The 14,196-nt window shown below is 40.3% G+C and overlaps 1 long non-coding RNA gene and 1 other non-coding gene across 2 annotated transcripts; both read left to right on the top strand.

The window, feature by feature from the left end:
• The first annotated feature begins 823 nt into the window (after positions 1 to 823).
• LOC128118425 (uncharacterized) lies at positions 824 to 12,633 on the top strand. Its single transcript, XR_008221211.1, has 4 exons — positions 824 to 1,426; positions 4,300 to 4,347; positions 7,036 to 7,392; positions 12,006 to 12,633. It is a non-coding gene; the product is annotated as an uncharacterized LOC128118425 (long non-coding RNA).
• LOC128118813 (small nucleolar RNA SNORA70) lies at positions 6,389 to 6,521 on the top strand. The gene has a single exon (XR_008221338.1). It is a non-coding gene; the product is annotated as a small nucleolar RNA SNORA70 (small nucleolar RNA).
• Positions 12,634 to 14,196: the final 1,563 nt, after the last annotated feature.

Raw genomic sequence — 14,196 nt, 5'->3', positions numbered from 1 at the left:
AGGGATAGGAAAATATTTTGGACATACCCCACATCGTTTAACTATTTGAAGAGCTGCTTCTTTGATAAGATTGAATTGCTTTCTTCAGCTTTTGCTATTTTGTTGATGAAGAGCATGTGACTGTTGAGCCATCCACTTGGGATAATGCTACTTACTATCCTTGTAACAGCCATTGCATTACCCTCAGTTAAATAACCAGGAAGATTGGAGTGAGTTCTAATATGGCCCACAAAACATGGCAGCTTTCTTTTGTGAATAGCATCTTGAGTTTGTTGAAACATTTTGACTTGATTGTTGTTAGTTCCAATATTTTCACCAAAACTGTTACTATTCAAAGGAGTCAAGAACATAGATGTTCTTTCATGAAACATACCCTTCATTAACTTACTTTGAGAAAAAGCATTTTCAGTATTTTGTATTTTCACTTCATTAGCTTTAACTCCTGATGTTATCATTATTAGCAGCTGTAATATTTAGCATTGATTTCTTATAAGGAACTTTCAGGTGAAGCAACCGGTTTTTTTTTTTGTTTTTTTGTTTTTTTTTTTAAGACAGCTTTTCTGTCTTTTTTAAGACAGTTTGTTTCCACCTATAAATCAGTCATTTCTTTTTTGAATGCCTGTTTCCTTGTCTCCCTTATTAGATTTGCAAAGAAATCATTCATTACAGGCTGTTTGTTCAAGAGGTAAAGAACTTTAATTTCCCATAAGTTTCTTCACATCTAAAACAATATTCAGTGTATAAACTGCTTTCTCTTGTTTTCTTAAGGATTTAAAGTGGCTTGTTTGCTCTTATAGGTAGCTTTTTGTCTGATCTGAGTTCTCAAGAGGTAAGATTAAGCTTTCTAGCATTGCTTTGAGAAGAAACTTCATTCTGAGCTGAAAAGTTTTTGGACAGTATTGCCATCTTTAGCTGAAATACTACATTTCCCAGAATTCATTTCTCTTCATCAGCTCACTGTTAAAGAGTTAGCTTTCGGACTTCGTTTCCCATAGTTCTTTTCGGGTCTGCGAGTCAACTTCTGATACTTTTACCGGACTTGCTTATGAAGTTTTTGCTTTTGCTACAAGAGATTTGAACCAAGTGTTTTAAGTTTTCAACTATGGGACATTGGGAGATTTCTGTTTTCTCCTCAGCTGGCTTCAGCAGGTGTCTCTCCTTCATTTGACACCAGCCTGGATTAGAACCGCACCTGCCTCTTTAGCATTGAGGCTGGCATTCCTGATAGCAACTTTCCTGGGGGCTTGTGTTTGCCTTAGCCAGTCAGTGAAAAGCAAAAACATTTACAACAGAGCTTTTCCATAGCTCCTTCAGAGATTTTCTCCCACTGATCTTATTCTCATTTTGCTTGTTCCTTCCCCACCCCCCAGATGCAGAGCTTCAGATATCTCGGGCGGCTCTGTTCCTCTACTAGCTGCCTTTGGAGGTAAGAGCTTTTTTTCCCCCTCCCCCCGAATCTGCCTCAAATTCTAGCAGCTTTTTCAGGTCATACATTTTCTGGGGAGGATTATGTCCCTTCTCTGTTTCTTCAGAGTCTTTCTCCCAGACAGTTCCCAGTTTGGTCTCAATTTATCCCCTCTACCCCAGAAACATTTCCCAAAGCCACAGTGACAGCTTTTGCTTCTGAAGGTAGGGGCTTTAGTCCCTTTCTGTTTTCAGGGTCTGTGTGGTTTGCTTACAGATTGAAAATCAAGCTTCTGCTTTTCTAACAGGGGAGGTTTTTGCCATCTCTAAACTCCCATTAGGACAGGTGTTTTCCCCTCAGGCCTTTCACCTGGCTGGGTCCCCCAGTGGGTTGCATTTGTTTGTCCTGCTCTCAGATAGAGCTTATCCACCTGAGGCAATCACCCCTCAGGGCTGCACTCCCTCACCTCACCGGGAGTCAGTTGAAACAAATCTTTTCTCAAAAAGATGCTTTCTCTGATAGAAAAGAAAGCTTTACTCCCGGATAGTTCTGTTGTGCCCTGGCTGGGCTGTTTCCCCAGACCGCATTCTTGATTTGGCAGTCCAACTGCAGATGCAGTTTGGCTTTATTGCTTTCCCAGAAAGGTCCTCTCTCTGATAGGAAAGCTTTTTTCAGATTTCTTTTTGCAGCTGTGGACCTATCAACCCGGGACTTGCAGGAAAGTGGGCAACAATGCTGTTCCCACTGGCATTAGCTTTGTTTGTTCATTAGCAGTTTTCCCCTGGGTCCTGAACCTTCCTGCCTCAGCTGTGCACTCCAGGAAGTTTGGAACTGCAGAAACCCTAGTATTCCCGAAATGCATTTCAACTCAGAGATGCTGGCCAGTCACCTCTAGGGTGTTGGTCTGAAGCGAGGAAACAATGCTAAAAGTGTTTGCATTGCTTCAGGGGACCTTTGTGTTAGGGCAATTAGGAGCACCTTTCATTGACCCTCACTCAAAACCCTTGATGGATGCCTCAGCTCAGCTGCAACTGAAAAGCTTGCCTTTTTTGTTTTTCCCAGTAAACAGTTTGCTGCCCTATTGGGCTCTTTACCCTTACTCTCCAGAGCATTTCCCTCAGGGTACTCTGACCCACTGTCTTTTACTAGCTTGAAGAGACAGAGTTTAGAAGAGGTTTTTAGGAACTTGCCCCTGCCTTCTGCATTGCAGGGAGGGTTTTTTGTTTTGGTTTGGTTTGGTTTTGGATTTTTTTTTTTTTTTTTTTTTTTTTTTTTTGTTTTGTTTTTGTTTTTCGAGACAGGGTTTGTCTGTGTAGCTTTGCACCTTTCCTGGAACTCACTCTGTAGCCCAGGTTGGCCTCGAACTCACTCTGCCTCCTGAGTGCTGGGATTAAAGGCATGCGCCACCACCGCCAGGCCTGCAGGGAGGATTTTTAAAGCTTGAAAGAAAACTTAGAGAGGTTTTGCTGTCTTAAGAGTTTTGTTGTTTTCTCTTAGAACTAATCACAGGTGGTCCCCATACTAATATCTTCAGGTGATTCTAATTTTTGTCCTTCTGAGAAAAAGGCTTTAGTTTTTAAGGATTTTTGTTGTTGTTGTTAAGAGAGCTTTTAGTTTGAGAAAGATTAAGGCTTGTTAGAGAGATTTTTTTCCCCAAATTTTCCAAGGAAAGCTTTTAGTTTAGAGAAAGATTTTTTTCCCCCCAAGAGAGAAAGACCAACTTTTCCCAAAACTTCTGAACTTCAAACTTTTTGGCTTTTTACACCCCCATTTTTGCCTCAGGGAGAAAACACTTTCTCCTGTCACTTGGATTTAGCATTTCAGCTGTCCCCAGGTCAAAAGCTTCCATAGGAAACTTTTTCTTCCCCATAAGCTCAAAGAAGAGTTTTTTTAATACCTGTAAAGCTCAAAGAAAGATTTTCCCCTCCAGTTTATGTTCATAGCCCCCAAAGTTAGAAAACTGAAGAGTTTTTCTGTCTAGTTGCCTTACTTTTTTTTTCCTACATGATCTTACACTTCTAAGCTTTTCCTACACTATCTATACCTTATACTTATTTTTCACAGATAGAAACTGAGAAAGGGATAGAAGATAGAAAATTTTGACAAGAGAATTTTGCACTGCAGCATCTGGCATCCTTCCAGTCCATTTTTCCTTTTCTTTCGAGGATAAAACCCCTGCCACTTAATAATATATGTGCATATATATATATATATTATATTCCATAACACCGGCATGCCCCTTTTTCCACTTGCAGGGCTGATTCAGCACTTTTGCCAAAAACTCTGTAATAAAACTATTATTTTCCTTTGTCTTTAGTTCCTATTACTTTGTCTTTAGTCCCTGTTCATTTGTCTTTAGTCTCTATTTTTTTTCTTTTTTTCTTTAGTCCCTGTTCGGGCGCCATTCTTCAGGGCGTTTATCCACCAACTCCACAGTTCCCCAGAGTTTTCTTGAGTTCGAGCAGCAGGAAATATTAGATAGAAGGATTTAGATTGTGGAGATAAACAGATAGAAAATATAGGATAGCCTCAAGAGGGCCTGGAACCTATTCCAATGGGCCCTGACTGTCTCTGCCTCAGGGTATTTATAGAGCAAAAGACCTCCCTGCAGCCCAGTCAAGTGCAGACCATCTCAGACACCTGCACTCAGGCCCATGTTCCTAATCATCCTCTTTATGCAGCTATGAGGAACCTGAAAATGGGCTCCCACACTATATTTGTGTACCAAGCAAAGTGGAAGTGGAAAGCAGATTACCAAAATAGGGAGTAAACAACATGTCAGGCCTCAATCAAATTTTGACTGTCAATCATTCGGCTATATCAACCATAGTAATAGTCACTGAGAACTCATTATGAGCCAGACACAGTAACTACAACGTTATCCCCATTTTCAGATGCAAGGAGACCGAAGTACTGAAGGGGTCAGTCCACAGGAAGCAAAGGTAAAGTCACATGCTAAAAAAAAAAATCCATTTTGTTAACAGTTAAATATGTAAAGGCAGGTTGGTAAGAAATTTTTATATGGAATGCATTTAAATTCATGCATATTTTTCAATTTTATATAATACATTTAGTGTGTGTGTGTGTGTGTGTGTGTGTGTGTGTGTGTGTGTGTGTGTGTGTGAGATATGTGTGTGTCCGGGGATTGAAGTTAGGTCATCAAACTCGGCATCAAGCACATTTACCTGTTGAGGAATCTCATACAGCCCAGACTGGTCTCAAACTCAACATTTGACCCAAATTGCCCTTAAATTCCCGATTTTTTTGCCTCAACCTCCTATATTCTGGGATTATGGGCTTGAACTTCCATACCCACTTTATGCATTTGTTTCGTTAATAATAGAAACACAGGTTGAAGACACCACGATAGAGTAGCCAGTGGTTAAACTGCATTACACCCAGTCTTTTTCTTTCTTGGATTTTGTCAAATTTCCCTTTATATTTCAAAGAGTGTTGGTATTTATTCAAAGAGATTATTTATTAAATCCATTTGCAGTCAGATTTAAATGCTAGAGTGACATGCTGAATTTAGAGCAAAAACTGAGCCCAGTGGAGTAACATCATTTTAAAAAAAACAACCATTTTTATTCCATTTCTATAATGCCATCTTATATATAGCTATAATATTTCTTGGAGAATGGGTAATAAATTCAAACCTAAGAGTTTCAGGATCCAATTCAAATATGCATTTGTTCAAAGTCCCCTTGGAGAAAGCCATTGCCTGGTTTGGTTGTGATGTATGTTTCTGACTCTGTGTTTCACTAGTCAGGAAGCTGTTAGTCTCCCCTTGTGATACTGTGGGTATAGATGGACACTGGCTGATAGAAGTCACAGTTTGTTTAAGTATCAGTTTATTACTTCAAAGAACATATCTAAAAGTTAAATGTGGCACATATACTTTCCTGACTTTGTGCCTTAAAGAGCAAAACCCAGAGAAAGTTTGATACAGCATTATCAAGAAGTGTGCATTAGTTAATCATAGCTAATTCTTTCCCCTGGATTGGAAACAGTGGTTGAGGTTGTTCGAAACCCCTCTGAAAATGTGAGTCAACAGAAGAGCGGCCAGCCTCTTTGTCATGCTCCTTTTTCCTTATTTATGTTTATATTCTTCATTTATACTATAAAAATGTTCATTTAAAAGCTATTCCCCAAGAGGCTGGAGAGATGGTTCATTGGTTAAGAGCATATCCTGCCTGTGCACAAGATTGGGCTTCAGTTTTCAGCACCCACCACTGCCTATCACTCCAGTGCTAGAGGATTCGACATCCTCTTCTAGTCTGTTCAGACAGCTGCACACACCTCCACACAGACACACATGCATACACATAATTACCAACAAAAGGAAGATCCCCGGGATACAATTACAGTGCAGCATACACCATTTCAAAGGACACGGTGCTGCCCTTTCTCTGCCCATCCCATTCCACCCCCATCACTGTGACCACACCTCCTCCCTCAGCTGAGAACCCCTATAAGCCCGAGTTAAGGCTGTGACCTAAATGGACTCTGCCAGGAGAGAGTGAGGGACAAAGTGGTTGGTTGGTCCTTGAAGTTAAAGACACGGGTTTAAGGCTTCCTTCAGGTATAAAAAAGATCCCAAGTCTGAGGTAACTTGATTGACAACTGACTAATGCTGGAAGGGATGTTCTTACAGACTCTTGAAAAGATTTAGAGCACCAAGGATGAAGGTTGGTGAAAGAGACCATGGGTGGGGTAAATGTGAAAAAAAAAATACTTAACAATTTGAACTTTCTGTAATTCACTGTTTGCTTCCCCCCCCCCAACCATTGTGTGTGTGTGTGTGTGTGTGTGTGTGTGTGTGTGTGTGTGTGTATGTTATAATAAGAATAAACATAGATGTTTGTTCTGCTTTTTGAAACATGATCTTGACGTCCTATAAGGACTAGGCTAGACTCAAACTCACTCTGCCTTACGAGTGCTGGGATTAAAGGCGTGCACCACCACCACATTCACTGAATAAACATATTTCAGGTTAAGTTCACCACGTTCCTTTCCTCATGCAGGCCTGGTGAGTAATGATTGCAAACAAGTCTCTAGGAGCAGTGTGTGTAGCCTAAGCTTATCTGGGTTTCCATGAGGATCTGTGGAGACTGTTTCTGGTGGATATTCCAAGTCTGATCTCCATGCTTTCCCAAGCAAAGCTTCAAACACTTATGCAGTGCTGTTGGGCACAGTGGCCAGGATTCACATGGCCAAGGCCATCGTGTCCTTCCACTCCAAGCTGTAGAACACGGAATATGTGATGGAGGCCCTGTGCAGAGCATGTTCAAGTTCCCTGGAAACCCAAAGATCCACATCTCAAAGAAGTTGAGTGGGGCTCCACTAAGTTTAAAGCCAGTGAGTCTGAAGATGTGGTAACTGAAAAGTGGCTCATCCTTGGTGACTGTGGGACCAAATATATCCCCAATCATGGGCTCCTAGCAAACAGTGGGCCCTACACTCCTGTGTGCTGAATCCCACACTCTGCCAGTCATACTTAGCAATAACTCTCACATCAATCTATTTTAGACATGAAGTAGATTAGGTCCAGGCAGAAGGTAAGTTTGAAACCATTCTTTCTAGACATTTTTATTGTGTATATTAATATGCACATGTTCATGTGCCTGCAGGTGCCCCGTTGAAGCCAGAAGAGGGTATAGGGGAGCTTAGTTGGGTGAGTCTCACCCTTCAAGTGCAAGGTGCCTCTAGGAGGGTGGTGCAGCTATGAACCTACCTCCTCTGCTCCATCTTCTGCTGTCATCAGACTCCAGTGCTGTTTTGGGACTGTTGAAGTATCCAGCTTCATGGACTGAGCAGTTTTTCAACCTCTCCAGCGTGTATATGCCCACTGTTGGACTAAGACCCTATCATATAAGTGGATCTAATAGATCCCCATTTATAATGCGTATGGGCGTACGCATGCGCACGCAGACACGTGCAGGCACAATTGCTTTTGTTCCTCTAAAGAACCTGTGTAATAGCTGGAGGTAAGATACTCATATTTAATTAGTGGAACCAACCATATATGCCAAGATAAATATTTATTGGAGCATGCAATAAGGATACAGTCAATGTACAATTTTCCAAAGTAGCTCTTACGTAAATAAAATGAGAGAATGGGTAGTCTGGTGAACTAGTTGAAGAGAATTCAACAATGAAAGAAACTTAGAGAAAGATGATTAGGTTACAGTGCAAAAGCTGATTAACTTTCTACTGGGCTATTAAACTGCATTATCAGTTGATCTATTATACCAGAGAGAACGTGCCTGCTTCGTTAACAGATAAATATGTACAAAATTTCATACCTAATAAACATTGGACCTTGGCCTTTAGTAATAGATAGTAAAATAAATAAAGGCATTGAAAGCTTATGGAAAATGAAATAATCCTTAGCTGGGCAAATCCCTCCAGGGAGGTGGCTGAGGCAAGAGGAGACAAGCAAATCCAAGCCCAGCCTGGGCCAGGTGGGCTGGACTGTCCTGGTGTTCCAGTCTCTACTGCTCAAATTGTGTTCCACAAACTAAGTCCAGGCTCTTATTGAGTCTCCTACTGGAAGAGTCCACTTGGTAGCCCCCTTCAGCCAATGGCATTTTTTAAAATATAGGATGAATATTGAGTTTGGGGAGTTTCGTCTAATGCTCATGAGAACGTAAAATAATGAAATCAATTCAACAATTCCTCAGAAAGTGAAAGATACAGTAGCTATACCACCCATCACTGCCTTTCCTCTACAAGTAAACATGTCACTCAAGCTTTTGCGTGAATTCTTATGGAAACATCACCCAGAATAAACCTATCCTGAGACGACCCAAATATTTGTCAACTAATAAATGGATCAACAACTGTTATATCACGGGATGGGATGGAATAAAACCAATGAGCTAATGATACTTGTCAAAACACAGATGAACCTGAAAGCATGGTGCTAAGTAATAAGACACAAAGCACTGTGGATAGTATGATTCCATGTGTATGAAATGAGCAGACTCAGGAGTTCTGCAGGGTTTAGGAAGGAAGTTATGTGTTGCCAGGGATTGGATACAACAGTAGAGAAAATGGAAAATAACTACTAGAGAATTTGGGGTTCCTTGGAGAGATGACAAAAAATGTCTTAACATTAATTTTAGTGACTGTTACACAACACTGTGAATATTCTTCACAGTCACTAAGTTGTACACTTTAAATAGATAACTTGGGGGGTAGAGAGATGGCTCAGTGGTTAGAAAGCACCGGCTGCTTTTCCAGAGGACTGGATTAATTCCCAGCACCTGCATGGAGGCTCACAAGTGTTTATAACTCCAGTCCCAGGAGCTCTGACACCTACATCTGCCCTCCATGGGAGCCTCATACACATGGCACACAGACACATATGCAGGCAAAACACCCATACATATAAAACAGATAATAATCAAAATGATTTTTAAAACAGATGACTTATATGTCAATTTTACTAAATTATTCTGTCTGGTGTTTTTAAGTTCTTTGAGTTTTGAATCCCTAGTTTTTTTGAGACAGAGTCTGGTATGTAACCCAGGCTAGCCTCAGACTCAAAATGATCCTCCTGCCTCAAAATCTGAAGTACTAGGAATGCCCAGTCCACCAACTTTCAATGGAGAGGGCCCATAAATCTAATTACTCAGAATTTAGAAAAGCAGATGTGCTCCTGCTACCCTACAACAGGGTACTGATTTGCACTTTGTAGAAGCAGGTAACAACAATAATTTTTGATTTATTCAAATTCTTCCCCCAAAGACATATCTATTTGTAAAGCAATCCATTACAAATACTTTTGAGAAATTTGTCATTGAGTTAGGTTACCTGGAGCATGCAGATCTATCCAAGAGGTGTTCCTTGCCCACACAGAGCTCAGCATAGCTGGAGAACATAAAAACACAGGCTTTACATTTTAATGACCCGAAATTGTTTGTGATGGAGTAATGTCTAACCTAACCCTTAGCCTGTTACAAGTCAGAATAGGCTGCAGCATGAAGGGCCTGGGCAGCTCTGAGATGTCATCACAGAGGATTTGTGACTAAACCCTGAAGTGTTAGAAAAAAACAAAAAGGATGTTCTCTCTGCAGGTAGAAGGAAGCTGGTCTCTAGGCCAGGGACCAATATCAGCAAAAGCAGAGGGGCAGAACATCTCAAGCATGTAATTTTAGAGTAATGACTTCAGAGTCTCATAAATTGTATGTTAAGATAATTACATGGCAAAAGTATTTTGCCTTTCTCAATCACTTTTTAGACTAATTATACACTTTATATGTTTCCCAATTTGAAATTTGTAATGTAGACAATAGATGAGGAGATAAGCATAGTAGCTCTATAAGGAAGAAAATATATAAGGATATAATATTTGGGATATTTAATGTGGACAGAGAGAACATGATTCTTATTAAAATCAAGAGTTAAGCCATTCCATAGCCCCTGTTTAATAAGACATGAGTTCAGCGGTGCTGTCTCATTTCTCCTGATGGCAGAAATTTGCATAGTGTAAGCTGTTATAATCTACTTGCTAATTACTTTCAGGAGTGAGTATGTGTGTTCATGCACCCAGAAGCTTATCTGGCAAATGTTATCAGTCATGGAAAGACTAATACACAATTAACAATCTCCCTAAGTTACGAATCCTGTTCTGTGTTCAGTACATGAAATTGCTTTTCATAAGTAAATATGTTTGTATTGAAAACATACTTTCTTTTTAGAAAATATGATGTAATCTTGCTCTGAGGAGATGATTGACTTATTTCAAAAAAACTTTAACTTTCAATTAAATGTCCAGGTCACTTTGAGGCCACTTAAAAGCAGCTAAATAAAACAGCTCACAGTTTAATTAAGTTTACATATTCCAGGTGGGGTGGCAATTGGTTCTATGCCACAATCGTAACTAGAAATTTTTCCACACAATAAATAAAAAACACAATTTTATTTCAATATATCAATCTCTTTAATAGTCAGTTTAATGTACTCAGTTGTATGGCTAGACAAAGACAGAACTGTTATGCTTAGAGCTACAGGTTACAAGAGGCATAGTCCTACGTTCCAGTTGCATTGTCTGATACATTAGAAAATAGATTCATATGGAAGTTTATTATGTATTTGTTTTCATCTATAAACTAAGATTCCTGAAACTGAGGGATTAGCAGAGATACAGTCCCCTTAACATGAATGATTTTTCTCCTTAACTGAAGGACTACACCACAACATCAAGGGTCCATGAAACACCTAATGTAGTAGCATATACAATCTGTGACAGAGAGGAGTCATTACTTCAAGAAAAGAAAGTCTGTTGAGGATGTAGCACAGCTGGAGGAGCCCTCACCTGACATGCACGGAGCTCTGGATTCTGTCCCCAGCACCATGGAAACTGAGGATGGTTGTTAATTCCTGTTATCCTAGTACTAGAGGAAATTTAGGGCTATCCATGGCAACACATAGTGAGTTCAAGGCCCACCTGAGTTATACAAGAACCTGTATCAAAAATAGGAAAGGGGGGGGAGGGAGGGAGGCAGGGAGAGAGGGAGGGAAAAAGGAAGCGATGGAGGGAGAAAGGAAGGAAGGAAGGAAAGAAAGAAGGAAGAAAGGAAGGAAGGAGGGAAAAAGGAAGGGATGGAGGGAGAAAGGAAGGAAGAAAGGAAGGAAGGAAGGAAGGAAGGAAGGAAGGAAGGAAGGAAGGAAGGAAGAAAGGCCTTGCATTTTGTTTCCATGGACAATATAGCCACAGAGTGCTTTGTTTAGAATATTTTCTACTACTCTTTGAAGGCAACAGTTCCTTATTTAAACAGCATTTTAAGCCTCACTCTTTTTTAAAGAACATTCTAGGAAGCAGTATTTGTGCTGGGATACTATTCTAAGTTTTGAGACTATCTTTCCAATTTACATCCATCTAAAACAGGAAGAGCAGCTTTGGCACATTTAGCTGAAGCAGAAACCATATGCTCAGCAGTGAGTTTATGCTTTACTTTATCTTTTAGGCACATAGCCTCCTTTAATCCTAGTAGTCAGTGGGTATGGACCTGCTCATTTATATTATAGCATCCTGCAAGCCATACCTGCATCATTTAGCTCATTTTGAGTCTCATTGTAGAAGGAAGAGAAACACAATTAGGTTTCAAACGGCCAAAGTATGTTCCATTGGATCTAAGTGTGGTTCTGGTGTCCCAGCAACTCTAAGAACCGAATGCTGAAAAGCTGGCAACCTTTGATCTCTTCTCTGGTGTTCTGCCACTGAGCATGACTCAGCCTTTCTCTCCTGTGCCTTCCATTGCTCTTCCTATGCCCAACTTTCTCTTGAATGTCACTCAATCCAAGTCATCAAAAGTACGTATCTGATTGGTTTCATGGCTAGAATCCAGTGCAATTATCCTTGACAGAACCCTCAGGCCACACTTGCTAATAGGTCCAGCCACACTTCCACAAAGAACACAGGCTACTACACAGATGACCATCTGGGGCTAGAAAGGGAGTGCAGGGTAATGCAATATAACTTTATATACTATTCCTATGTACAATTTTTACCCAAATTGATCTGGCATTTTCATTAGGATGTACAGAGCCAAGTTGAGGCTCCTTTCGTAATTAATTGATCTATACCTTTCAGAAATGCCATACCGGGACAGACAAAGGCCAGATGAGTCGCCCAGCGTAAAGGTGATAAAAGCTTGACAAAATAAAATTCATGATCCTAAATTGGACCCTGACCCTGGAAAAAGACATTACTGGACCTAATAGCAAAGATGTAAAAGGACTATATGGATTATTGTATTTATGTTAAGTTTCTTAATTTTAATGACTCTATAATATTCATTCATGAAAGAGAACATAGCCTTTTACTATCAGGAAACCATCAATGAAAAATTTAGAATGGACTCTTCTCAGATCACTTATTATCATAAATATAAATATAACATGTATATGTAATATTAATATATTTAACATGTATATGATGTTAACAGATTGCATGTTTTATAAACCATCATAATCATATGTTTATGTTTATATAGTATACCTACTATGTGCATAAATATAGATATATATGTATTCAATATAAATATAATTAACACATAGGTAAAGTGAGAGAAAATTAGAAGGGAGGTGAAGGTTATATATCCAATATGCATTGTTCATGGTTGGTGGATATGTTCTGTCAGAAACAAAAATTAATATGTTTGCATCTCTCTGTAATTTTAAAGTTTATTGGACTAATAATAAATTCACAAGCTACAATAGTTTCATTGACTGCAATTTACCAGTAATCATATTTTTCTTGATAGTGAGGCCACTAGCAATCTTAATCACTAAAATTAACTCATGCATTACACTGTACACAGTAGTGTGTGTGTGTGTGTGTGTGTGTGTGTGTGTGTGTGTGTGTGTGGAGGGGGTACAAGACAGAGACAGAGAGAAACAGACAGATGGAGGGGGTGTGCATGGGCTAAGGTTAGAGGGGTCTCATATTGTTGTGGTTGGAATAAGAATGACCTATTGGCTAATATAGTTGAATGTTGGTTTCCAGTTGGAGAACTGTTGGGAAGAACTAGGAGGGCTGGCCTGGTTGGAGGTGTGTTCAGGGGGGATGGGAGCTTTGAGGTTTCAAAGGCCCATACCACTGCCCCCCTGCCTCCAACTTCCCAATAAGATGTAAGCTTTCAGGTACTGCTCCAGCGCCATACCTTCCTACCTGCCACCACCATGATGGTCATGGATTCACCCTCTGAAATTGTAAGCGAGCCCTCAAATGAAATTCTTTCTTTTGTAAGTTGTCTTGGTCATGGCGACTCTTCACAGCAATTAAAAAAAAAAAATTAAGGCACTTGTCCAAAGAAACCTCACTGAAGGCAGAAGCAGAGATCTAGTAAAGATGTAAAAGGATTGGACTGTCGAGACAACAAGGTGGGTAAAGTGCTGTCTCTACAAGCTTAAGGACTGAGTTTAGAGTCCCCAACACACACACACACACACACACACACACACACACACACACACACACACACACACACACATACATACACATATATACACACATGCATGCACACACACATACACACATGGACACACACACACACACACAAAGCAGACAAATAAATAAATAAATGAAACAAAGAAAGTCACTGAAGGTGGTTGATGACAGTAATCTGCCCAGTGCCTAGATGCCAACATTCAGGACTATGGATGGAGACAGGGCATAGGAATGATCAGGATGGACAGTCAGACTGAAAGGTAGACTGAAAAGACAGACAGGTGAGCAGAAAGTCAAGTGGGTGGCATCAATCAGGGAGCTGTGTGGAACTGAAGCCCCAGGTGCAGTCAAGAGCTAACTGCTCATCCCTTGCACATGTGCCCAGTGGTGAACTGGCAGGGGAAGGCAGTCACTGCCACCGCACTCTTGGGAGTGCCTCCTTTTATCTCACATGACCCAAGTAAGAGGTTTCATCCTTGCTCTGGTAGATTTGATAAGTTCATTGACCTGGTTTTTCTGGTAAAGTTTTAACGCACCCACATGCCCACATGTTCCCAATCTACTTTAACATGTAGACAAGGAAGTTATCAGAAGGTTCATGCTAGGCAGGCACATGCAGGAAGTCACGGTGTTACATGATATACATGATATGCAGGAACTGGGAACAGGACAGTAACTTAGAGAGGGCACCAAAGCTTAGGGAGGGTGGGAGCTTAGAGCTGTGTACCGCTTATTCCCCGCAGTGGGTCTGGCTACAGCTTGCATCAAAGGATTTTGTGTTTTTGTTTTGTTTTGTGTTCAAGATCTTCTTTCACCTTTTCTGTAAGTTTAA

Source organism: Peromyscus californicus, unplaced genomic scaffold, assembly GCF_007827085.1.
Source record: "Peromyscus californicus insignis strain IS unplaced genomic scaffold, ASM782708v3 Scaffold_22__1_contigs__length_63687245, whole genome shotgun sequence".
Taxonomy (NCBI): domain Eukaryota; kingdom Metazoa; phylum Chordata; class Mammalia; order Rodentia; family Cricetidae; genus Peromyscus; species Peromyscus californicus.
Note: the sequence above shows the minus strand (reverse complement) of the source record. Positions and strands in the feature narration are given on the sequence as shown.